Source organism: Schistocerca americana, chromosome 1 (assembly GCF_021461395.2).
Source record: "Schistocerca americana isolate TAMUIC-IGC-003095 chromosome 1, iqSchAmer2.1, whole genome shotgun sequence".
NCBI classification, from domain to species: Eukaryota; Metazoa; Arthropoda; class Insecta; order Orthoptera; family Acrididae; genus Schistocerca; species Schistocerca americana.
The window spans coordinates 282,766,284-282,792,132 of record NC_060119.1 but is presented as its reverse complement, the minus strand read 5'-3'; the positions used below and the strand labels follow the sequence as shown (position 1 = coordinate 282,792,132).

General features: G+C 45.0%; 1 long non-coding RNA gene across 1 annotated transcript; it reads right to left on the bottom strand.

Moving 5' to 3' along the window:
• Window positions 1-66: 66 nt before the first annotated feature.
• On the bottom strand, window positions 67-25,849 carry LOC124601846. Its single transcript, XR_006978583.1, has 3 exons — window positions 25,744-25,849; window positions 3,408-3,478; window positions 67-190 (listed from the first exon to the last, which is right to left on the bottom strand). It is a non-coding gene; the product is annotated as an uncharacterized LOC124601846 (long non-coding RNA).

The following is a 25,849-nucleotide window of genomic DNA, read 5'->3' as shown; positions in this document are numbered from 1 at the left end:
GGTATAAATAGCAGTATTACACAACACATTCTATAAATTTATTAAAATCATACAAATTACAATAACATCAATATATCTCGTTTTGAAACAAAAATATAATTTTTTGTATGGGCGTCAGTCTTTATCACAATTGTATGTTGCAGACGTGTCGCACAGCTGTCGACCAGTGCTAGGTTATTCGTGGGAAAACCTGTAAATAAATACCACATCAAATGAACTTGTGAATGATTTTTTGAGATAATCTGACAGAAATCTTTGCACTCCGCTAAAAAAACGAGTTGAGGATCCTGCTTCGATTTCTTACGACTGAATAAGTGTGAATTTGTGCTAAAGAAAAAATAATTGTAGTCATACTCAAACATCTTACATAAAAACCACTTATTTTTATTAATGGCAGGTGAGGTTGTTAGCGGGAACATAATATCAAACGTCACATAGTTGTCTGTCATCGTCAGGGAAAATAATCTACATGTTAAACATTAACAATAATACTCAGTTAACTTAAATCTTGAAAGCAACGTTGCATTGTATAAAGCTCCAATACGATTTGCTGAAGGAAAAGAGTAGTTTATTTATTACTCTGTAACGTAATTCAGTGTATGTCATAAGCACAAAAAGACATTAGGGTAATTTGTACGTTCATAACTCCCCGCTAACCTCTCAGCGATAATCATTCATTCCGTGTTACTCGTGCATGAGCTGTAACAGAAACACTGAACATGAGTTGCACACCCGAATAAGATAAACTCTCCTTTAACACATGGCTCGCATGCAGAGTCAGTTAATAAACTATGAACTAACATTACACACAACTTATATATAGTACGATATCCCACAAAGTACATGGTTTGTTCAGAAAATAAAAATATTCTTAACCACTTGATAAAGTTATGAGGGATGTGTGCTGGTATTTCTAGACAATCCAAGGATTCTCGAAATGAATGGCAAGAAAAGGCCATGTGGGCGGCATAGGTAAAGCTGACTTGATACACTTTGTATTTGCACTTATGCACGTACTTATAGCTTCGCAGTTATCCACTGAAACTATGGATTTCATGAATAAATCATTTTTACAGACGAAGGTCACCATGATATCTTTAAAAAAAAATTACATTACAGTGAACCCTAGGCACGAAAAATTATCAGAAGGCTGGAAGCTGCAACTTTAACTACTTCCTGCCCTGCTTACTCAGTGTAAGACATTTCTTACCGGCACATTGAATTGTTCGATTTGAACAGACTTACCCCTAATCTACCTACTGAGAAATTAATTTCCCCTGTCACAATTATTGTACGTTGCCATTTTTTGGTGAAGCTAGATTTCAACAGTGTCACTTTTCTTACGATTCGTAGCTCAGTGTACTAACAAGCCTTTGGAATAAATGCAAGTTAGACAGCATACATATCCAATCCTTCAGGTGGAGACCGGTGTAGTATTGTTGTTAAGAAGCCTTTGGAATAAATGCAAGCTAGACAGCATACATATCCAATCTTTCAGGTGGGGAACGGCGTAGTATTGTTGTCTGTGGTGCGGTGTATAGTGTCTGAATGTTTGGGTGCGGTATAGGAAACAGGGGAGGATGGAAGCTTTCTTCTGTCAGTGAAGACCAAGGAAACCGATGAGGTTCACGCTCCTTATCTACGCTCGGATGGCCGTCGTCAGTGTACTGTACCTATTGTGAGCACTGTGTTACGGCCTAGGATTCAGCCAAACACATTAGCGTCCAGCCGCGGATCACAGCCTGGACGTCACCGACTCTCCCACCCGCATCATTAAATTCCGTGTACTAAACCTTTCTTCTGGTTAATAGATCGCAGTCACCGTTGATGAAATTATTTCCATGAATTGGTACTTAACTGTATATTCCATTTTCAAACTGATTGGAACAAAAACTGTGTTGTAATCGAAATATGTGGTAGGCATCATACATGATTACTTTTAGCGTTATGTTTGTGGTCCATATATGATACCCTTTCTTTCTGAATCACTAACTGATAATCTACAGTTGTCCAATAACTGGTATATTGATAGGTTATCTGTTACTGTTTCAGAATGCCAGAATACCGTTCAGTAATTGTCAGCATCACAGTGAAGCAGATCGTGTGTGATGTCTACAACACGTTTCTACGCCTGAAACGCAGTTTTGTCCCCGGTCAAATTTGAAACTGTGTTACTACAATAAATAAGAAATTTCATCACATTTGGCTGTTGGAGAGACACATCCCCAAACATTTTCCTATTTCATAATGCTGTGCATTCCCTAGCATTTGTACCACCTTCCTCCATGCCAATCGCCTTCATGTAGGGCGGTGTCAGCAACTTCTACTTCCGACCCCAGTTCAGAAGAATTGATTAATCACAATTTTTTAGCAGTGGACATACTGATCCTGAGTAATGTAAAATGACTGGCCTCACACTTACCAGTATCGCCTGGGAAAAGAAGTCATTTTGTTCAAAAGTATATTTTAAACAAGTTTATTGAATGTGATGATCATAGCTGACACAGGTTAAGAACTGCAAAAATGGGAAACTTTAGTGAACGGTTAAGTCTTTCTTCCATCTCATCGGAAAAACAATTTCATATACGATCTAGAAAAACGAATGGTATATAAAATACATCTAAAATTATTTTAAGAATGATAGCTGACTTGACTGAAAACATGAAAGTGATGTTATTAAGTGCTGTAGGTCTGAAATTATAACGAAACATAATTATTGTGGCACCCCAAGTGCTACCCACAATTGTAGGATTCACGCTAGGAAAAAATTATTTTGGACTGGCAAAGTTAAGTAGGTGTGCGGACGACAGACTGTGTTGGAATGTGAATGGGATGTGAAGTTATAACAGAAGTTCCACAATATTCCTTTGCGCGGTAAGTGAATGTGAAAGGGCGTCAGCTCTCCAGAATTATATTTAATGGGTGAAATAATGCTTTCCAGTATCTAATTTACATGATGTTGTACGTGTGTTTGAAAGCTCAGTGAGTGTAAAAAATGGCAGAAATTTTATAGCGTGGTGAGAGATTCATGTTCGCAGTAGTAAGAAAATCTTCAGAATAAAGCGCATAATTTGAATGTAGTGATGTAAGCTTCAATGAGCCGAATTTCAGGTGTCGTTTGGATAACTGATGATGAATCTGATTAGCTTCCTAAGTGTGTGAAACTTACGTTCGTTCAGATTTTTGTTTGAATATATTTTAATTTATTGTGAATGTGTAAGTCATGTTATGGAAGAAAGAGGCAATTGAAATCAACAAAATGTGTCAAACCAGTCATTAAGCATTTTGTTTTATGAGGGAGCTATCAAAATTGTATCACCCTCCACTATCTAATGGAAGGCTGTTTGTGCTGCGAAACTAAATGGGACGTTAAGGAACCTCTGCGGAACGTGCAGAGTGGTACCAACCTGCTGGCAAAGTCTGCACTGCGTCGATACACGACTGCGCCACTGCCTCCAACTACTGCTGCCCATCCACTCTGCAACAAGAAGAACCCACAGCACAATCCGTCAACACGTAGCAAGCTCTGGCGCATTAATGTCAAATGTGTTAAATACAAAATGTGTCTGTAAATGGACAAATTGTTCTGAATGTCACAGATGTCAACAGATTTCTCAGTAAATCCGAGAAAAAATTTAAACGAAATACTGACACTTGTTTTAACCGCTATTGCTGACATGAGGTATCAATTATGTGTAATATAAAAATTACTTTCAACAAGTAGGTGCTCACTGTGTATAGTTGGTAAGAGAGAGACACGCCCTCCGGCTGGCGAAACGGAGAGAGGCATTTATAATGTATAAATCCCAAACAGAAGGTAAAATGTTGCTAGTTATTGTCAATGGAAACGTATGTTTTACACGCCCTAACGGTTATTTTGCGTATTCACTCTTTTGACTAGTTTTATACTGTTCTTAATTCTTTGCTTCTATGGTTTCATCTTTCTGGTACTACTGTATCACGGGATGGAGGAGTCGTCGTTTTGGGTGTATATTCCTACGGTCGTAGTTAGTTTTCGATCCAGATACCTTACTCTATAAATAGCTGCGGTATTAACCGTGGCCTCAATCTTGTGTCTTTGTGGGCTACAAAAATGTGATGTTTTTGAAACCCGGAAGATTGCTAGTAAAAACAACTTTTACTAAATATTTCTTTTAAAACACGCACTTCGATTCTAACAAGTGCTTACAATATCTTGAAAAGTCTCTTCAGCTCGAGATTGAAAAAGGAAGCTCTGTCTTCATATCTCTGGACGTCATGCCGATTCTCACGCCGTTCTGGAGTTCCACGGTCCGGATTGTATTTTCGATGGACGACGTCAGTGGCACGGAGTAATTGACCATTCAGCATTCCCCGACATATAGCTGACAGAGGCCATCTCTTTCACATTCACTGCGACCACATTCGGCTAATGGCACATGCACCATCCGAAAATGTCGTCGAGTCGAAATGGTTCTTACATAACCACAGACGCCGGAACGGGAACGAAGATGCGGAACGCAATACCAGAGAAGGCGGTGGGAGAAAGGTGGCCAATGGCGCGCGTAATAAGACCGCGCCTCTCCAGGCTCGCCCCCTGCAACAAGTCCATACAAACGATGCTGCTGTTAGCCTCCGCCGCTCAGATCGGCCCCGTCTGCGACGTGATTAGTGCTACGCTGTCAGATCCGTATCAAGTGTTTCTTCGAACTCTGTGTAGAGCACTAACTCTATTGTTCTCATGTCGCCTCTCGCTAACGACATTTGCTGTAGTCAAGTATTGTCAATTTGCTTTCTGGAAATAAAATTACTAATGTTATTTGTATGAGTTGTTGTACAGCATTCCGAGAACGCTGCATCCCATAGGTACCCTATTAGCGACGAGCGGACAATACCCCAGAACTGGTGACGAGTCTTACCACTAAACTACGAGCCACCCGGCCACGGACTTCTGTTTTTTGTGTGTATTGTGCCGGCGCCTTGACTCCCTCTTGTCTATACTTTGCAGGGGCGCTCGCTTTGCTTTACCAGTTTCTTGTCGTTTTTACACTACTGGCCATTAAAATTGCTACACCACGAAGGTGACAACGTGCTGACATGAGGAAAGTTTCCAACTGATATCTCATACACAAACAGCAGTAGACCAGCGTGGCCTGGTGACACGTTGTTGTGATGTCTCGTGTAAGAGCAGAAATGCATACCATCACGTTTCCGACTTTGATAAAGGTCGGATTGTAGCCTATCGCGATTGCGGTTTATCGTATCGCGAAATTGCTGCTCGCGTTGGTCAAGTTCCAGTGACTGTTAGCAGAATATGCGATAGGTGGGTTGACGAGGGTAATACAGAACGCCGTGCTGGATCCCAACGGCCTCGTATCGCTAGCAATCGAGATGACAGGCATCTTCTCCTCCTGGCTGTAACGGATCGTGCAGCCACGTCTCGATCCCTGAGTCAACAAGTGAGGACGTTTGCAAGACAACCACCATCTGCACGAACAGTTCAAAAAAATGGTTCAAATGGCTCTAAGCACCATGGGACTTAACATCTGAGGTCATCAGTCCCCTAGACTTAGAACTGCTTAAACCTAATTAACCTAAGCACATCACACACATCCATGCCCGAGGCAGGATACGAACCTGCGACCGTAGCATCTTCGCGGTTCTGGACTGAAGTGCCTAGAAACGCTCGGCCACAGCGGCCGAATACGAACAGTTTGACGACGTTTGGAGCAAAATGGACTATCAGCTCGGACACCATGGAAGCGGTTACCATTGACGCTGCAGCACAGACAGGAGCGCCTGTGATGGTGTACTCAACGACGAACGTGGGTGCACGAATGGCAAAACGTCATTTTTTCGGATGAACCCAGGTTCTCTCACATCCGTGTTTGGCGACATCTCGGTGAACGCACATTGGAAGAGTGTATTCGTCATCGCCATACTAGCGTATCACCTGGCGTGATGGTATGGGGTGCCATTGGTTACACGTCTCGGTCACCTCTTGTTCGTATTGACGGCACTTTGAACAGTGGACGTTACATTTGAGATGTGTTACGCCCGTGGCTCTACCCTTCGTTCGATCCCTGCGAAACCCTACATTTCTGCAGGATAATGCACGACCGCATGTTGCAGGTCCTGTACGGGCATTTCTGGATACAGAATATGTTCGACTGCTACCCTGGCAGCACATTCTCCAGATCTCTCACCAATTGGAAACGTTTGTTCAATGGTGGCCGAGCAACTGGCTTGTCACAATACGCCAGTCACTACTCTTGATGAATTGTGGTGTCGTGTTGAAGCTGCATGGGCACGCCGTCCAAGCTCTGTTTGACTCAATGCCCAGGCGTATCAATGCCCTTAATACGGCCAGAGGTGGGTGTTCTGGGTACTGATTTGTCAGGATCTATGCACCCAAATTGTGTGAAAATGTGGCAGTTCTAGTATAATGTATTTGTCCAATGAATTCCCGTTGATCATTTGCATTTCTTCTTGGTGTAGCAATTTTAATGTGCAGTAGTGTACTAATCAGTTTTTCCAGGTGGGCGTTGCAGAACATTTCATAGATTTTGTCGTTCCCCTTGTATATTTTTTTGCCATTTGTGTCTTCCAATATGGCCATCCCACCTGTTCCGCCCCAGACGTCGCCGTCGCAAACGTTGGAATCCACACATCTAATTCAGTTGCTTCAGTTTCAGACAAACCAGATATCTACTCCTCTCACCACAGTGCAGCAGCGACTAGCCATCGCTGAGCGCCCCGCCGAACAAGCGCCGCCTACTTCAGCTGCTATAGAGCCTTTTCGAATGTTTAGTCAATACGAAGAAGAATGGCACGAGTGGTTGGCCCAGTCTGAAGTACCCATCGTCGCCCACGAAGTTCTACGTATTGTGAAACTTCCCTGTCTATTATCAACGGCTGGAAGTGCAGTGTTCAGATTAATCCAGGTTTTTCTCCTAAGGCCACACCGAGTGAACTTGCTTAGAACAGGTTATCACCTCCATAACAAATTATTATGTGCAACAAGTTAATGTGGTAGCAGTTGCGTATCAGTTCTTTAGTTACGAAAAACGGTCAGAAGAAACATATTGCGAGTGGGTGACAGATTTTCAGGGTGTGACAAGAAAATTCAATTTTCATATGTGCTAGCAGTGCTTTATATTCAGATGTTATGTTGCGTCATGAGATCATGTACAGTGTGCCTGATGTCAAAGTCAGAGAACAAATATTGAAAGAGGCCGATCCATCATTTCAGCAGGTGGTGCAAATATTAGATCAGTACGATTCCGGTGCCTTGTCGGCTAATACATTTGAGCAGCCAGCTGTTTGTCAGGTTGAGTCTCTTAGTTATGATCGCGCTATTCCGCACTGGCGGCGTACGCTCGCCACGCCATGTAAACAGCCTTCCACGCCGTGTATGATGTACGCTAAACATTTAGCTACACGGGCGAACAAAATTAAGTCTCACCCTCGCTGTTATACACCGCACGAACATAAAGACTGCCCCTCCCGACAAGCTCAGTGTTACGGTTGTGATAGGAAAGTACATGCGTAATCCGTGTGTTTACAACGGAACAAACATCAGAATTAAGCCCACTCACAAAACTTTCGTCACAGGGCCCAATTTATTCATGCAGTATATTCCAAGTCTGCAGCTAGCAAGCACGCAGTTTCGTCAGTGATACGACTGTCAGACAACCTTATCCCTCATTCACTTATTTGTCGGAAACGTGTGAAATTTCAGTTGAACATGGGTGCCTCTGTCACACTGCTAAATAGTCACAGATACGATCTGTTTAGCTGTCCACGCCTGTCTAAAACTAGCACGCACCTGGCGGCTTATGATGGACAAGACATTCCCATTCTCGGAACATGTATTTTGCCTGGCATGCATCGCTCGCATATGTGCACAGTGGCATTTACAGTGCTACACTCAAGTGACTGAAAACATATTTGAGGAGCGACGGAACAAAACCCGATATATCCACTTTTCCTGTTTTCATGTGCTTGCGCTGTAGTGGGGAGATACGGGAGCAATAATACAGGGTGTTACAAAAAGGTACGGCCAAACTTTCAGGAAACATTCCTCACACACACAGAAAGAAAATATGTTATGTGGACATGTGTCCAGAAACGCTTACTTTCCATGTTAGAGCTCATTTTATTACTTCTCTTCAAATCACATTAATCATGGAATGGAAACACACAGCAACAGAACGTACCAGCATGACTCCAAACAATTTCTTGCAGGAAATGTTCAAAATGTCCTCCGTTAGCGAGGATACATGCATCCACCCTCCGTCGCATGGAATCCCTGATGCGCTGATGCAGCCCTGGAGAATGGCGTATTGTATCACAGCCGTCCACAATACGAGCACGAAGAGTCTCTACATTTGGTACCGTGGTTGCGTAGACAAGAGCTTTCAAATGCCCCGATAAATGAAAGTCAAGAGGGTTCAGGTCAGGAGAGCGTGGAGGCCATGGAATTGGTCCGCCTCTACCAATCCATCGGTCAGCGAATATGTTGTTGAGAAGCGTACAAACACTTCGACTGAAATGTGCAGGAACTCCATCGTGCATGAACCACATGTTGTGTCGTACTTGTAAAGGCACATATTCTAGCAGCACAGGTAGATTATCCTGTATGAAATCATGATAATGTGCTACATTGAGCGTAGGTAGAAGAACATGGGGCCCAATCAAGACATCACCAACAATGCCTGCCAAGCGTTCACAGAAAATTTGTGTTGATGACATGATTGCACAATTGCGTGCGGATTCTCGTCAGCCCACACATGTTGACTGTGAAAATTTACAATTTGATCACGTTGGAATAAAGCCTCATCCATAAAGAGAACATTTGCACTGAAATGAGGATTGACACATTGTTGGATGAACCATTCGCAGAAGTGTACCCGTGGAGGCCAATTAGCTGCTGATAGTGCCTGCACACGCTGTACATGGTACGGAAACAACTGGTTCTCCCGTAGCACTCTCCATACAGTGACGTGGTCAAAGTTACCTTGTACAGCAGCAACTTCTCTGACGCTGACATTAGGGCTATCGTCAACTGCACGAAGAATTGCCTCGTCCATTGCAGGTGTCCTCGTCGTTCTAGGTCTTCCCCAGTCGCGAGTCATAGGCTGAAATGTTCCGTGCTCCCTAAGACGCCGATCAATTGCTTTGAACGTCTTCCTGTCGGGACACCTTCGTTCTGGAAATCTGTCTCGATACAAACGTACCGCGCCACGGCTATTGCCCCGTGCTAATCCATACATCAAATGGGCATCTGCCAACTCCAGATTTGTAAACATTGCACTGAATGCAAAACCACGTTCGTGATGAACACTAACCTGTTGATGCTACGTACTGATGTGCTTGATGCTAGTACTGTAGAGCAATGAGTTGCATGTCAACACAAGCACCGAAGTCAACATTACCTTCCTTCAGTTGGGCCAACTGGCGGTGAATCGTGGAAGTGCAGTACATACTGACGAAACTAAAATGAGCTCTAACATGGATATTAAGAGTTTCCGGACACATGTCCACATAACATCTTTTCTTTATTTGTGTTTGAGGAATATTTCCTGAAAGGTTGTCCGTACGTTTTTGTACCACCCTGTATATGCTGCCACAAAATAATTTTCAGCACAACGTGACATCAAGTGTTTTATGGTGTGTTTCCTCTTTTTATAGCTTGTGGAGCCATTTAGAGATCATTATTTGTTACTTCCTGTATTAACAGTAAATGCGGATTTATCGGTTTTTGTTCCGGCGCTCCCTATTTGGACTTGACTCTTTTGACTTGTTTGGCTCAGACACTCAGGACAATATGTTGTCAGTGTATTCATTCAATGCTATAGACAGTGTAGCAAGCTTGCTCAAAGAATTCCCGGAACCTTTTTCTGAAAGTTTAGGCAAGCCTCAAAATGTGGTTGCACATATTAGGCTGAAACACAATACTTAGCCGAAATTTTGATGGACCAGAACTGTTCCCATTGCATTACGGGACAAAGTCGCTGCTGAACGTAAAGAATTGCAAGGTATCAGAGATATTGCGCCCGTATCAGCCAGTGAATGGCAAGTCCACTTGTGTTGCTCATGAAACCTTCAGGTCGCATTCGCCACTATGTTGACTTTAAGGGTACAGTCTACCCACAATCAGTCATTGATACTTATCCACTGCCAAGCCCAGAAGATGTTATGAGCAAATTAGGCACAGCACGCTACTTTTCTAAAACTGATATGTGCGACGCTTATCTTCAAATACAGCTCGATAAAGAATCTCAAAAAGTGTGCGTAGTGAACACGCAGTTGGATTTGGGTTTATGTAAATACATTGCGTTTTCCATCCATTTCCCAGTGGCAGTTGGAACAGTCAACTGCACAAGTGCCAAACTGTTCAAACCATATAGACGATATTGCAGTAGCACGTCGTACACGTGAAGAACACCCTGAAAACTTATGTGCTTTGTTTCCGTGTTATCTGATGCAGGACCAAAGTGTAGACTGGACAAGTGTGATTTTTTAAAGTCTGAGTTGCAGTATCTCGGTCATGTCGTAAACAGTCAAAGTGTACATCCTCTGCAGTCGCATTTGTAAGCCATGCGAGACTTGCCAGTTCCTCGCAGTGTCACAGAACTGCAGTCAGTCTTAAGGAAAATTAAGTATTATATTCGGTTCATTCCGAATGCTGCACAAATCGTGGATCCATTGCATCGCTTGCGTCGCAAGAATATCCCCTTTGTTTGGACAGACGAGCCCAAAAGTAGCTTTCAAAAACTTAAAGATGCATTGCTTAGTACTCGATGCTTATTTCACTTTTTGATCTTGACAAATCGGCTGTATTGCAAGTTGTCGCTTCCTCTTACGGAATCGGTGCAGTGTTTTCGGGCAGAATTGGTGATAAAGGCAGACCTATTGCTTTCGCATCAAAAGTGTTGTCCAAAAAGCTCAGTGTAACTATTCACAAATTGAAAAAGGGGCATTAGCTATTGTGTATGGTGTCAGTAAATTCCACCGCTATTTGTACGGCAGATATTCTACTTAGTTGCGGATCACAAGCCTTTGCAAACTTTCTTTCATCCGATGAAACCGGTTCCAGTACGAACTGCCCGAAAATTTCAAAGATGGGCTTTGTTGTCGCCTCGATACCAGTACGAGATTGTGTATTGTCCGGCGGCTCAACGTGGAAATGGGCACGCACTTTCACGCCTTCCGATTGGCTCTGATACAGACTTTGACGCTTCTGCTGCATCTTGCTATCACATCGATGCTCAGGATTCTGAATTGCTTCAGTCTTTTCCACTGAACTATCGGAAAATTGCACAGCCCGCGACAGCTGACACAGATTTGAACATTTTGCTCAATTACATTCGCACATCTTGGCCTCACTCCTTGACTAGCATAAAGAATTCTGTAGTGCGCCGATTCTTTGCACGTGGGCATAGCCTCGCTGTAAAAAAAGGTATGATTCTTGTTCAAAATGACGACGGACTGTCACGTATATTGATAACTAAAGTTTTGCAAAAAGGAGTGCAGTTACTTCAGTTACTTCACCAAGGACACATGGGGACTGTTCGCACGAAACAACTAGCGCGTCAACACTGTACTTGGCAGGGCATGGACGCCCAAATAGAAGAGATGATGTCACAGTGTCATGCATGTGCGGAAAATAAGTCCTCTGCGCCACAAAAGATCTCTGCTCGGCCTAAGTTCAAATGGTTCAAATGGCTCTGAGCACTATGCGACTTAACTTCTGAGGTCATCAGTCGCCTAGAACTTAGAACTAATCAAACCTAACTAACCTAAGGACACCACACACATCCATGCCCGAGACAGGATTCGAACCTGCGACCGTAGCTGTCGCTCGGCTCCAGACTGTAGCGCCTAGAACCGCTCGCCCACAACGGCTGACTTCGGCCTAAGTAGCAATCGCCACGGCAACATGTGCACATAGACTTTGTGGGGCCTTTTTGGAACACTCACTGGTTATTTGTGGTTGACTCATATAGCAAATTTCCCTTTGATGTGTCCATGAACTCGACAACGTCACGTAGCACAATTCGGGTGTTGACATAGATTTTTTGCCTGGGAGGTTTACCTGAAGTAATAGTGTCAGACAACGGACCTCAGATCACATCAAATGAGTTTGAAACATTTTGTGAACGCAATGGCATACGGCATTTAGCTAGTGCACCGTTCCTTCCACAGTCAAACGGCGAAGCGGAACGTTTTGTCAGAACATTCAAACAGCAGATGGCCAATCGTCGCTCCGCACACACCAGGGATCAAGCATTGCAACCGTTTCTCGCCGCGTATCGCTCGCACCCACTTGATAGACCATCGCCGGTGGAATCGCTTCAGTGCCGCCGCCATCGCACACTGATCCACCTGCCCCACCCTCCTCAGCGTCCGTCGCCGCAGGAAGGCAGCAAGTATCGCTTCGCGCCGCATGACATTGTCTTTTACAGGGTTTTTAGCGGCAGCAGACAGTGGGCGCGAGGCGAGATCGTCCGTCGACTCGCCGCTTGCATGTCTCTTGCTTCAGGTTCGGATGGTTTGCGGCGTCGCCATCATGATCAACTTCGCCTCTGTCACGTACACTGTCAGTGTCTCTTCCCCAGAATCACGGGTCCAGAGGACAGCGCGGCCGCAGCAGCCGCTGGAGGGTGTCATCACGACACCGCGGAACGACCCGATGGAGACGGAGCCTTTGCTTCCTCGGACACCTCTCGTCCTACCGGATCCGCTCGCACAGCAGTTGTCACCGCCTTCCTCATCTGGTTCATGGCAGCAGGAGGTGGACGCGTACCCTTCCGGTCGTTTTCCGGGGGACATTTCCACGAGAGCTCAGGCCGGATGGCGGGGTACGGCCAGAAGCTGGTCGTCCCCTACAGGCACAGCTTCCGGCCCACCAGAACGTCCGCCCTCGTGCAGCCCCCGCTGTTGTCACACTCCATACTCGACGACGGACCGTCGCTTTGGGGGAAGTATGTTCTGTCGTAACCACAAACGCAGGAGCGAAGATCGCCCGCGTCTGCTATAACGCGGTTAGTGGGCTGTCAGGTCCATATCAAGTGTTTCCTTGGACTCTGTGTATAGCACGAACTGTTGTGTTTTCATGTGACCTCTCGCTTGCGACATTCGCCATAGTCAAGTATTGTCAATTTGCTTTCTGGAAATACGAGGACTATCTACAAAGTACATTACGTTTTGGAATTAAAAATAAATAAAGTATGGAATTTTTTTTATTATATACAGATGAAAGCCACACTTAAATACTACTTTTCTACATTGTTGCCATTTAAATTAAGGCACTCATTGTAGCGATGGACGAGCTTGGAACTTCCTTCGCCGTAAAATTTGGCCGCCTGCGCCTTCAACTATGTGGTTACCTCTTCTTGAAGCTGTGCGTCGTCATCAAAACGCTGCATAGCCAACCACTTCTTCATTGCTGGGAATAAGTGGAAGTTGCTCGGTGCCAGGTCGGGACTGTACGGCGGATGAGGAAACAACTCCCACTTAAAAGATTCGAGAACTTCACGAGTGGAATTTGCCGTGTGGGCCCAGGCGTTGTCGTGAATCAGCAAGATCTTTGAGCCCAACTTTCCCCTGCGCTTGTTTTGTATTGCTCTTCTGAGGTTGTGCAGAGTTTGGCAATACCTTTGAGAGTTTATTGTAGTGCCTCTTTCCAGGATATCCACAAAAATCACACTTTTTCTGTCTCAAAAGACAGTCGCCATCACCTTCCTTGGCGACATTGTCTGCATGCATTTCTTGGGTTTTTGGGAGGATTTTGTGTGCCCCCACTGCATTGACTGCAATTTTGTCTCGCAGTTCACATGCTTAACCCATGTTTCGTCACCAGTAACGATGCGATCGAGTAATGAGTCTCCATCCTTCTCGTAAGCGACAACGCCCGGGCCCACACGGCAATGCCACTCGTGAAGTTCTCGAATCTTTAAAATGGGAGTTGTTTCCTCATCCCCCGTACAGTCCCGACCTGGCACCGAGCAACTTCCACTTCATCCCAGAAATTATGAAGTGGTTGGCTATGCAGCGTTTTGATGACGACGCACTGCTTCAAGAAGAGGTAACCACATAGTTGAAGGCGCAGGCGGCCGAACTTTACGACGAAGGAATTTCCAAGCTCGTCCATCGCTACGATAAGTGCCTTAATTTAAATGGCAACAATGTAGAAAAAAATGGCTCTGAGCACTATGGGACTCAACTGCTGTGGTTATCAGTCCCCTAGCACTTAGAACTACTTAAACCTAACTAACCTAAGGACATCACACACATCCATGCCCGAGGCAGGATTCGAACCTGCGACCGTAGCAGTCGCACGGTTCCGTACTGCGCGCCTAGAACCGCGAGACCACCACGGCCGGCGGCAACAATGTAGAAAAGTAGTATTTAAGTGTGGCTTTCATCTGTATATAATTTAAAAAAATCCATACTTTATTTATTTTTAATTCCAAAACGTAATGTACTTAGTGGTGTAAGTAGGCTGTTTATATTTTCTTATTGGCAACGTTACGTAGCGCTCTGTATGAAAATCACTGGCTGTGCTGTGTGCAGTCTGTGGCTAGTTTGCATTGTTGTCTGCCATTGTAGTGTTGGGCAGCGGCAGCTGGATGCGAACAGCGCGTAGCGTTGCGCGGTTGAAGGTGAGCCGCCAGCAGTGGTGGATGTGGAGAGAGAAATGGCGGAGTTTTGATATTTGTAAGAATGGATGTTATGAACTCCTATATATATTATGACTTTTGATGACTATTAAGGTAAATACATTGTTTGTTCTCTATCAAAATCTTTCATTTGCTAACTATGCCTATCAGTAGTTAGTGCCTTCCGTAGTTTGAATCTTTTATTTAGCTGGCAGTAGTGGCGCTTGCTGTATTGCAGTAGTTCGAGTTACCAAGATTTTTATGAGATAAGCGATTTGTGAAACGCATAGGTTAATGTTAGTCAGGGCCATTTTTTTTTGTAGGGATTTTTGAAAGTCGGATTGCGTTGCGCTAAAAATATTGTGTCAGTTTAAGAACAGTCGTATATAAATTTTTAAAAAGGGGACGTTTCATAGGATAGGTTGTAGTATAGCATTCCGAGAATGCTGCATCCGTTAGGTACCCTATTAGCGACGAGTATGCAAAATTCCATAGAAATGAACTGCGTAGCTAAGAGGAAAAAATCCTTTTAAAAGACACGACCATCAGGCATTGCTTTGGGTAAAACAATATGATACGCCTCACTACGTACTTACAGCACCATCCTTGCTTATATGTATATGTTTAGCATGGTGCAGCAGAGTCAGCAACGGTAAAATGTAATTATGCTAACTTTAAGTCTCCAGTTGAGTTACGACTCATGGGCCGCGGCCCACTTGACTTGCTTGTTTGTGTGGCCTATTGGCAAAACATTTGCAGAAGTGACGCAGTCTAATGACTATCCACTGTAGTACTAACACTTTAAGTTTATCACGCGTAATTTGAAGATAGCTGGAACTGAGTCGAGTGATACGAGTGCGCTCAAGAGTGCATCCATGATCCCTCTCCAGATAACTAGCTGGGACAGGCAGACGACGAAACCGTGACTCAGAGGCATGCGCGAATTACGTTGCTCTTCGAGCAAGACACTAAAAACGGGAAAATAAGTCAAGCGGCACTGTCAATCATAAAAAACGAGTTGGCTGCATGGGCTATTGCCAACGCCGAACTCGAAGGTCGCGTAGAAGAATTAGAAAAGGAGAAGGACAGACTGAGGAGACAACCGACTAAGACCTGGTCAGGAGTGGTTGCGCAAGCGCCACCCAAACCGCAAACTACAAAAGATACAATCGCTAAGGTTACCAAGCGGCCAGACACGGCGGTCTTTCTCAGGACCCTACCTGGCCAAGACACTAGTGTAAGAAAGATTCAAGAATTACTGACTACAACCATTGATCCAGTAAACGACAAGATCAAAATAAACAAGGTCAAACCAAGTAGGAACTCGGTTGCCACCGAGGGGGATAAGGAAAAACTATTAAACAACCCTAAGCGGAGCTATGTGGTCAAATGTGAACCACTGAGAGAAATAAACCCTCTCATCATACTTTACGATGTTCCCACAACAATGACAAATGAGGAACTTTATGAATCAATTAAAGAACAGAACTTTGAGCATATGAATGATGAGGAATTCAAAAACTCCTACCAGTTGAGATTAAAAAAGTGGCCTCAGGATTGTGATGTTGTACATCACGTTGCCGAGGTTACCACATCTATGTGGAGAAAGGTGGTGACAATGGGCAGATTATATGTTGGGTTTCATGTGGTCAACGCCAGCTACTATCTCGTGGTACCTCGTTGCCACAATTGCGGAGACTTCGACCACATTCTAAGTCACTGCAACAGGGGGTCGGCGTCCTCCAAGTGTGGTGAAGACGATCACACCCGAAAAGAATGTACGGCTGTAGGTGTCTGTATCCCGTGTAAGAGACGTGATAAGAAATCTTGTGGAGCCACAGGTCGGAATTGCCCTACCTACCGGATGTTAGAACAAAGATTGATTTCCAGGATCGATTATGGTTGAGTATGTTACACGGAACAGGATGACAAAGCGGAAATCCCAGAGCAAAAGGAGGAGGGATGCCATAAGGGTGAATAAATTTGAAGAATTCTTGAGGTCTCTTTCGAGCGACTCGAAAATTGAGACAGTCGAACAAGGTGTTCAAACTGAGCTCCCAGCGATGGACAAAGGCATTCAGACTGAGCCTACACTCATGGTCACCATTCCCTCCTCTCACAGCCGGGGAACGAGGCCGATTAGCAGCGGCAAGGGCATCCTGCGGTAGTGGCAGTTCCGAAAGATGAAATTAGCCAAAAAGAACAGAAACCAGTCCAAGAAAGTACCCAACGAGATCACAAGATACCCCTGTAGTAAGGCTACGCCAGTGAACCCGATCAGAGTTTATCCTAACATTTAATATACAACCCAATTGGCGACGTTGGAGCAGCCGCCTATCCTGACCACTGCCGTACGACATGTGGTTCGTGTGGGACACGAAAACGGCAGAAAAGTCAACTTCTCGGTAATGGAAGCTGTAGACAGAATGCAGCTAAAGTCAGTGAATCTCCCCACCGACTTCGGAACCCTGCGTGATCTACTAATGAAAGTTTTTGAAAGACGAGGCGAGAAAAAAAAATGGTTCAAATGGCTCTGAGCACTATGGGACTCAACTGCTGAGGTCATTAGTCCCCTAGAACTTAGAACTAGGTAAACCTAACTAACCTAAGGACATCACAAATATCCATGCCCGAGGCAGGATTCGAACCTGCGACCGTAGCGGTCTTGCGGTTCCAGACTGCAGCGCCTTTAACCGCACGGCCACTTCGGCCGGCACGAGGCGAGATATTCGACCTCAATGACATCTACGAACAATCTGTGTTGGCAAATGGACGAATTACGTTTGACTGGAGTAAGACGTGGCCTAACGATCATATACATACCTACTTTCCTTAATGACCGAAATTACCATTGGCCAACTTAACACTCACAACAGCAGACTAGTGATGCAGGAGCTGCGTAAGGAGGTGGAGGAGAAGAGACTGGATGTGCTCTGCCTGCAGGAGCCGTACTCCCAAGCTGGAAGAATAGCATTCGCAGCCGCGACCTGGCAGGTTGTCAGCCGAGGGGAATACCCGAAAGCGGCGATAATAATCACGAAGCCCTGAGAGCTACGATACTCTCACTATACACGACTAGTTATTGCAACGTCGTGGAGTTGCAATCTCCCGTCGGAGTAATAACACTAATTATCATGAATTTTCAAGACGGTGACAGTATCGAATGACATCTTGACCACCTGACCACAGATACCACCGCATTGCAGGGACGAAAACTGAAAATTACTGCTGACATCAATGCAAAATCCCCCCTATGGTACAGCGGCACAAGGGACACAAACGGAGACAAGGTTGAAGAATTCATCATGGCCTCGCAACTAGCGGTGGCAAACAAGCCCGGCAACCCTCCTACCTACGCTGCGGGAGGAGGACCAGGCACAAACATTGATGTGACCTTAGTAACACCAAATGCAATTAACATCATCCAACAATGGAAACTTGTAGATAATGCCACTACTAGCGACCATAATCTCACAACTTTTACCCTAGGTGATAGAGAGTGCCGCTGGACCATGGGGTGGGAGGTGCAATTAAACTATAAAAGAGCTCATTGGGAACGCCTAGCGAGGGACATTCCTGCCTTGCCAGAGAGTGACACACATCAAGACGTAGACATAAATGAGAGAGCAGAGGAACTGGTGAGCGCAATAACTAGAGCGGTGAAAGCAGCCGTACCAACTAGGAGGAAGGCCATAGATGCCTCTCCGTCACCATGGTCGGCCGAACTCGAGGACATGCGCCGGTCTTTCAGAAGGTTGAGGAGGCACTACCAGCGCAGTGTCGTCTGGCTGGAACGGCAAAGGTGGCTGCTGCGGTATCGGGAGGCCAAGCTAAGGTTCCAAAAGGAACTAAAAGCCGTAAGGATAAGAAGCTGGGAGAACTTTGTTCAGAATCAGTTAGTCTTAGACCCAGGGGCACACCATATAAATTAGTTAGAGAAAATATCCGCTCTCCTATGGAATTGTCAACAGTCAGGCATGGAGACAGGATGACGGAATCCTGACAGGAGACTGCTGAGGTCCTCCTCCAGTCCCTGCTGCCTGACGATAGCGCGAATAGGGAATCTGATGGACAGCGGCAGCTATGACATGATGACCTCGAAGGATACAACAATAAAACGGGAGTCCACCCTTTTTCAGAAGAGGAGATGGCTGCCCACATAAGATCACTAAAGAGGGGTAAAGCTCCCGGGCCAGACGGCATTGTGGCGGAGGTGGTGCAATTCTTAGCTCCCCAGCTCACCTGTATAACGAATGTCTCAGACAACGGAAGTTCCCGAAGATCTGGAAGACAGCGAATGTTGTGATCATCAGAAAAGGTCCCGATAAAGACCCAACAGAAACGAAATAATATAGATCAATATGTTTTGATGGACATACTTGGGAAGATATGAGAAAAACTACTGGCTGACAGACTGGCTGCACACCGAGTGCTGTGTGGGATGAGCAGCAGGCAGTTCGGTTTCAGGCCTGGGCGATCGGCATCTGATGCTATCGCCCTGGCGGCTGAGGTCTGTGGCTCTACCCCGCATAAGTACGTAGTTGGCATCGTGGTAGACACCAGTGGGGCCTTCGACATCCTATGGTGGACTTCTCTCTTCTCCTGCTTACGGGAGAAAGAGTGTTCAGGGCCGCTATATGGCTGCCTGAGGAGCTATTGCGAGGATGGGGAGGCTATCATTCTCTAGCGGGAGAGTTGGAAAATCAATAACAGAGGGATGCTCCCAGGGTTCCGTATTAGGACCCCTGTTTTGGGACATCCACATGGAGCCGCTAATGAATAGCCTACGCAGATGCCCTCCTCCTGTTGGTTGGCGGCCGTAGTCGCGAGGACATAGAGCCTAAAATAGAAAGGGCCATCAATAAATTGCAAGTATTGTGCCAAAACACCAAAATGAAAATATAACCAAGTAAGTCAACATACCTATTACTAAAAGGACAATTAATTAAAGACCCTACTGTAAGAATCGAGGGCTCACCGGTTTTTCGGCGACGTGAGACACGGTACTTGGGAATCATCACTGACGAAAGGTGGAACTTCGGGAATCAATTGATGCCGCAGCCCAGAAAGCCCTCCAAACACTAAACAATGTCATCTCCATCGGATACAAAAGATTTCATCTTCCACCTCACCTCATAAAACTGTATCAGAACAGTATTCTAACATCAATGGTGGGTTACAGTTTGCGCGAGTCTGTGCACACAGGCTCACGAGGGTTGTGAGATCTATGGGGGCCTACAGAACGTCCCCGGGGGGAGCACTATTAGTCATAATGGGACTCTGCGCCCTGGACATCAAAATTCGAGGACAGGCTGCATGGTTTTGGGCTAAAAAGGGGAATACCGCGAAGATGGAAGAGATATTAGGCATTAGGGTTGAGGATAAGGGTGAGATAAGGCAAACAGGCGAGCAACTGTGGCAAGAATTATGGGAAGCGGAAGAAACAGGTCGCAGAACATTTGAACTTTTTCCTAACGTCAGGGAACGACTGGGCGTGAAATACTTTGATCCTACCCGAGGACTGATCCATTTTCTCACTGGTCATGGGCTATACCCGACATATTTATGTCAGCTCGGAAAAAGGACCACACCCGCGTGTGATTTTGGTGTATCAGAGGGTACTCCCGATCATGTGGTCTACGAGTGCCCCCTTTTCAGTGATGTAGCATCAACATTACGTGACCAATTAACTGACCATGACTCATATCACTTACTTAGACAAGGAGACACTTTTCAGACTCTTATCCAATTGGTGGATGAGGTATCACGAAAAGTGTTAAAAGAATACCTGAGGGACATAAATTAAATTAACAATTTGAGATACACGAAACACTGAATCTAGCCCCCTATACCCATACCGCCTGTGCGTGGACAGGACGACTTTCCCCATAGTCTGGAATCCGCCGCGTACAGGACTAGGGGGAGTGGGGTACGACACTACCGACTGAGGACAAAGCACCAGACTTGACTTACATTAGTAATAGTTAGTAGGACTTAGATTAGGAAATTAGTTATTTAGGAACCTGCAGCGCATAACATGCTTGGCCTGCCCAGTGTCAGGGGCACGATCATCGGGATTAGCTCGATGAGCAAGGCTCTAAAAAGTAGGTTTATAAACTACAGACACAACTGTGACGCTGCAGGCAGTAGAGTTTAGTTAAGCGTAGGTCATATAAAGTTAACATTAATAATAATCAATAAATCAGTTGCCCATTGTTATCTAGCTATAGCTGTAGCTCACTAATTAATTAAATTTTTATCTATCTGCAATTAATGTTGGATAAAATTAGGACCCACTAATCGTTTAAGGAAGTAGGTTAAGATTTTATGATTATTGTAAATTTATAATAAAGGACTTTTTTAACATTTTAAGTTTGACAAGGCCAATATCTGGCTTGTATTTTTAATTTTATATTGTGACATTTTTGAAGAAGGCTACATTATTATAGCCGAAACTTAGGTAATGTTTCTTTGTTTATGCAACTTGAGGCTGAAAGTTAACATAATAATTTTCCTTATATCTAACGCGGAATCCATAGCTGTGACACATTTGTGTAGATTGAAGGTTGGTGTTGGGGAGGGAGGGGGGAGGGAAGGAAAGGAAAGCAAGGGATTACTGATGTCAGCTGCGTCGGGAAGATACGCGGAATCAGTAGCGGAATCAGTAGCTGTATTCCGGAATGGGATTCGAGTCAGGTATCACCTGCTTATTGGGCAGTGGCATTAACCACTACACCATTCAGTACACAGTCTTATTGCATCTCCGTTTACAGTCTCGGCACGCCTCACGGCCGACCCACATCTCCACAGAGCGCCACCTAGCCACAACCCCTGTCCATTCCTCCGTGCTCGCTGCTCTGAGATTCCCGCAGGGGTCGGACGTACTTCTGCATCAACACTGAAGAAGGTGGATCCATTGCTCATCTAGGCGAATCAAGTACATGGTTCCGAGATGTAGGCTCTTTCGGATATGTATGAAAGAACAGACACCACACGTTTATACATTGATGCAACAAAGAAACTGGTATAGGCATGCGTATTTAAATACAGAGATATGCAAACAGGCAGAATACGGTGTCGCTGCCGGCAATGCTTAAATAAGACGAGAAATGTCTGGCCGATTTACATCTGTTGCCGCTGCTACTTTAGCAGGTTATCAAGATTTAAGTGAGTTTGAATGTAATTATATAGTCGGCGCACGAGCGATGGGACACAGCATCTACGGGATAGCGATGAAGTGGGGATTTACCCATAAGACCATTTCACGAGAGTACCATGAATATCAGAAAATCGCTAAAACATCAAATCTCTGACATCACTGCGGCTGGAGAATGATCCTGCAAGAACGGAACTGATGACGACTGAAGAGAATCGTTCAAAGTGACAGAAATGCAACCCTTCCGCAAATTACTGCAGATGTCAATGCTGATACATCAACAAGTGTCAGGGTCCGAACCATTCAACGAAACATCATCGATATGGGCATCCGGAGCCGAAGTCTCACTCGTTTACCCTTGATGGCTGCACGACACAAAGCTTTGCGCCTCGCCTGCATCCAACACCGAAATTAAACTGTTGAGGGGAAACATGTTGCCTTGTCGAACATATCTCGTTTCAAATTTTATCGAGGAGACGGATATGCAAGGGTATGGAGACAACCTGATGAGTCTATGGATTCTGGATTTCAGCGGGGGACCATTCGATCTGGTGAACGCTCTGTAATGGTGTGAGGCGAGCGCAGTTGGACTGATATGGGACCCCTGATACGTCTAGATACGACTCTGACAGGCGTCACATTTGTAAGCATCCTATCTGACGATCTGCATCCTTTCATGTCCATTGTGCATTCCGACGGATTTGGGTAATTCCAGCAAGACAATGCGACAGCTCACACGTCCAGAATTGCTACAGAGTGGCTCCAGAAAGACTCTCCTGAGTTTAAACACTTCCGCTGACAATAAACTGCGCAGACACGAACATTATTGAGATTATCTGGGATGCCTTGCAACGTGCTGTTCAGAAGAGATCCGCATCCCCTCGTACTCTTACGGATTTATGGACCGCCCTGCATGATTTATGGTGTCAGTTCCCTGCAGCACTGCTTCAGACATTTAAATGAAGTGACTGTGTCAAACGGTAAACTACTAACGCTGCATGTCAACATTACGGGTTTAATTTCCCTAGTCATCCGCATTAACTTACATTTTTCTACATTTAGAGCTAGCTGCCATTCATTACACCTACCATAAGTATTGTTTAAGTCATCTTATATCCTCCTAAAGTCATTCAACTTCGAGATCTCGCCGTACATCACAGCATCATCAACAAACAACGGCAGACTGCTGCTGACCCCTACAAATCATTTATGTACCTAGAGAAAAGTAGGGGTCCTATCAAACTTCCGTGGGTCACTCCTGACGACACCCTTGTTTCTGACGAACACTTGCCGTCGAAGACAGCATACTGGGATTACGAAGTCTTCGAGCGACTCACATATCAGTGTACGTAATCCATATGTTCGTAACTTCTATAACTGCCTGTAGAGGAGAACGGTAACAAACGCTTTCCGCAAATCTAGAAATATGTAATTTGCCAGTTGTCCTTCACCCAGAGTTCGCAATATGTATCATGTGAGACGAGGAAAAGCTGACTTTCGCATGCGGTATGCGTCTGAACATAAGGTTATCGAAGACAATATGTTCAAGGGTTCTGCAGGAAACCTATGTTAGGGATATTAGTCGGTAATTTTGTGAGTCCGTTAGTATGGTCATCGTATTCATATTTTTTGTGGTTGCTTGTGACATTGCGCTGGGTGATAGTTGGCGGTAAATGTAAGATAAGTAAGGAGGCAGTGCCGTAGAGTGCTCTTTGAAAAACCGAACTTTAAGTCCAAGTCATCTGCTCTACATTGTCACACTGAATTAATTAATGAATACAGTAAGCAACCGAAAGAACAAAATTCCAAAACGGGTGACCATAACGTCATCCCGGCGATTTCGTGTCAGCGACTACAATGAACTAACTGAGTAGCCACTCATCTAATCGAAGATTCTTCCTCTCTCTGTGCACCTCCTCTTCTCCATTCTTCATTTCTCCTCCCCCTCTATATCTGTCCACTTCCTCCTCCCCTCCTTCTCCTTATCACCCCTAACACAGCAGAAGACTGGCGGTTCTGACCTCACAGTATTTCATCCCAAGCGTAATTAATATGTGTACCAAATATTCAGTCGTTCCAGGGGTTTAGGGTGGCCTTTTTACCGATCGCTTTACCCATACACGCACACGACAAATAAATTTCAGATATACTTAAAATACTTCATCCGTATTTGTACACTACTTCACCCATGTCACCAACGAATCTCGCCCTGATTTATCATTTTCAGACAGCTCTATGTTTATGACGTCGTATCTCCGCAACGATGTGTCGTAAAATAGTGTAATTTTGGAGGTACCTCCTGTGATATATGTGGCTACTGTCTACGAAGTGTGTCGTGAACATAGTAATAAAGAATTGATAGATTAAAACATCATGCATGGTGCAGCAATTTTACTGCATGGATAGCTGAAGTTTAGTCAGCGATAAACTTTTTTCGTTTCATCATCCTTTAAGGCAACGGCCTTGTCACAGTAGATACACCGGTTCCCGTCAGATCAGCGAAGTTAAGCGCTGTCGGGCGTGGCCGCCATGCGCTGTTGCCATTTTTCGGGGTGCACTTAGCATCGTGATGCCAATTGAGGAGCTATCGACGGAATAGTATCGGCTCCGGTCAAAGAAAACCATCATAAGGACTGGGAGAGCGGTGTGCTGACCACACATCCCTCCTATCCGCATCCTCAGCTGAGGATGACACGGCGGTCGGGTGGTCCCGGTGGGCCACATGTGGCCTGATGACGGAGTGCTTTTCATCATCCTTTGGGAGTTGTCAGTGAGTAAAAATTCTGTAAAAGTTTCGAATTATGTGTAAAGTTCGTTGCAAGTCAATAAGTGCTCTCTTACTCTAATATTGGATGAATAATACATGGGCCTTAGCGCATCGTGGGCTACACTAATTATTCATATCCACACCATTCCCTTTGATATTCTCACAGCTATTCCTTCCATGCAGTATGTGATATGTGTACCAAGTTTGGTTGAAATAGAGCCAGGGGTTAAGGAGGATCTGTGGATGACACATACATACGAGGGCTGTCCAGAAAGTAAGTTACGATTGATCGCGAAATGAAAATCACAGTAAAAATCAGAAATGTTTCATTTGTAACAGTTAGCTACACCTTTCAGCTACTTATCTACGTAGTCGCCGTTCTGACTCAGACATTTGTAGCAGCGCTGTACCAACTTTCCAGTACCCTCGTCATAGAAGGCAGCCGCCAGTGCTTTCCGCCAATTCTCTACGCTGGCCTAAAGCTCGTTGTCTGTGCCAAAATGTTGTCTTCATAGCCAGCGGTTCGTTTGAGCAGAGGTGAAACTCGGTGGGAGATAATTACGGGCTGTATTGTGGGTAACCAAACATTTCCAATTGAAACGATGCAGGAACATCTTCATTGCCCCTGCAGAATGAGGCTGAGAATTGTCTTGAAGAAGAAACCGCACGACAGTTATATAATGTCAGTTGCATAGCTTCAGCGGAAAATTCTCACCAAGCCCTCGTACTTGGCGGGAGACACTATTTTCTATAACATCTTTACGCGCTCACTAAGAGCTCAGGAATGAAAAGAGCGACTTATTTCTACCTAGAGTCATACTAGAGACACTGCCCAACACATCTTTGCAAAGCTATCGGATTTTCATAGTCGTTTCCATTTCGCGACCGATCGTAACTTACTTTCTGGACAGCCCTCGTATATTCTTAGATCAGTTTTTATAATATGTTTGGATTGCATACATGTACAGATATTTTCTGCATCAGAAACAGTGCTCAGACGTTGAGAAATGCTCTGTTCACTGATACGTATCTCCTTTTTCTGTGTTTTGCATTATTTACACAGTCGTCTTCGGAAATCCTATAGGTACCTTGTATAACAATTTAGTTCAGAAACGGGTACAGCTGATGCCAGACATGACGCTGACTACTAATGTGAGAGAACACGTTGGACGTACCATTGGCGGTGGAGAGGTGCTGTCGGGGGCTAGACGGCGCTCTCCTTGTGCCTGGAGGGCAGCGGCGTCTGCGTGCCGGCGTCGTGCCGCGGCGTCTTGGGCGTCG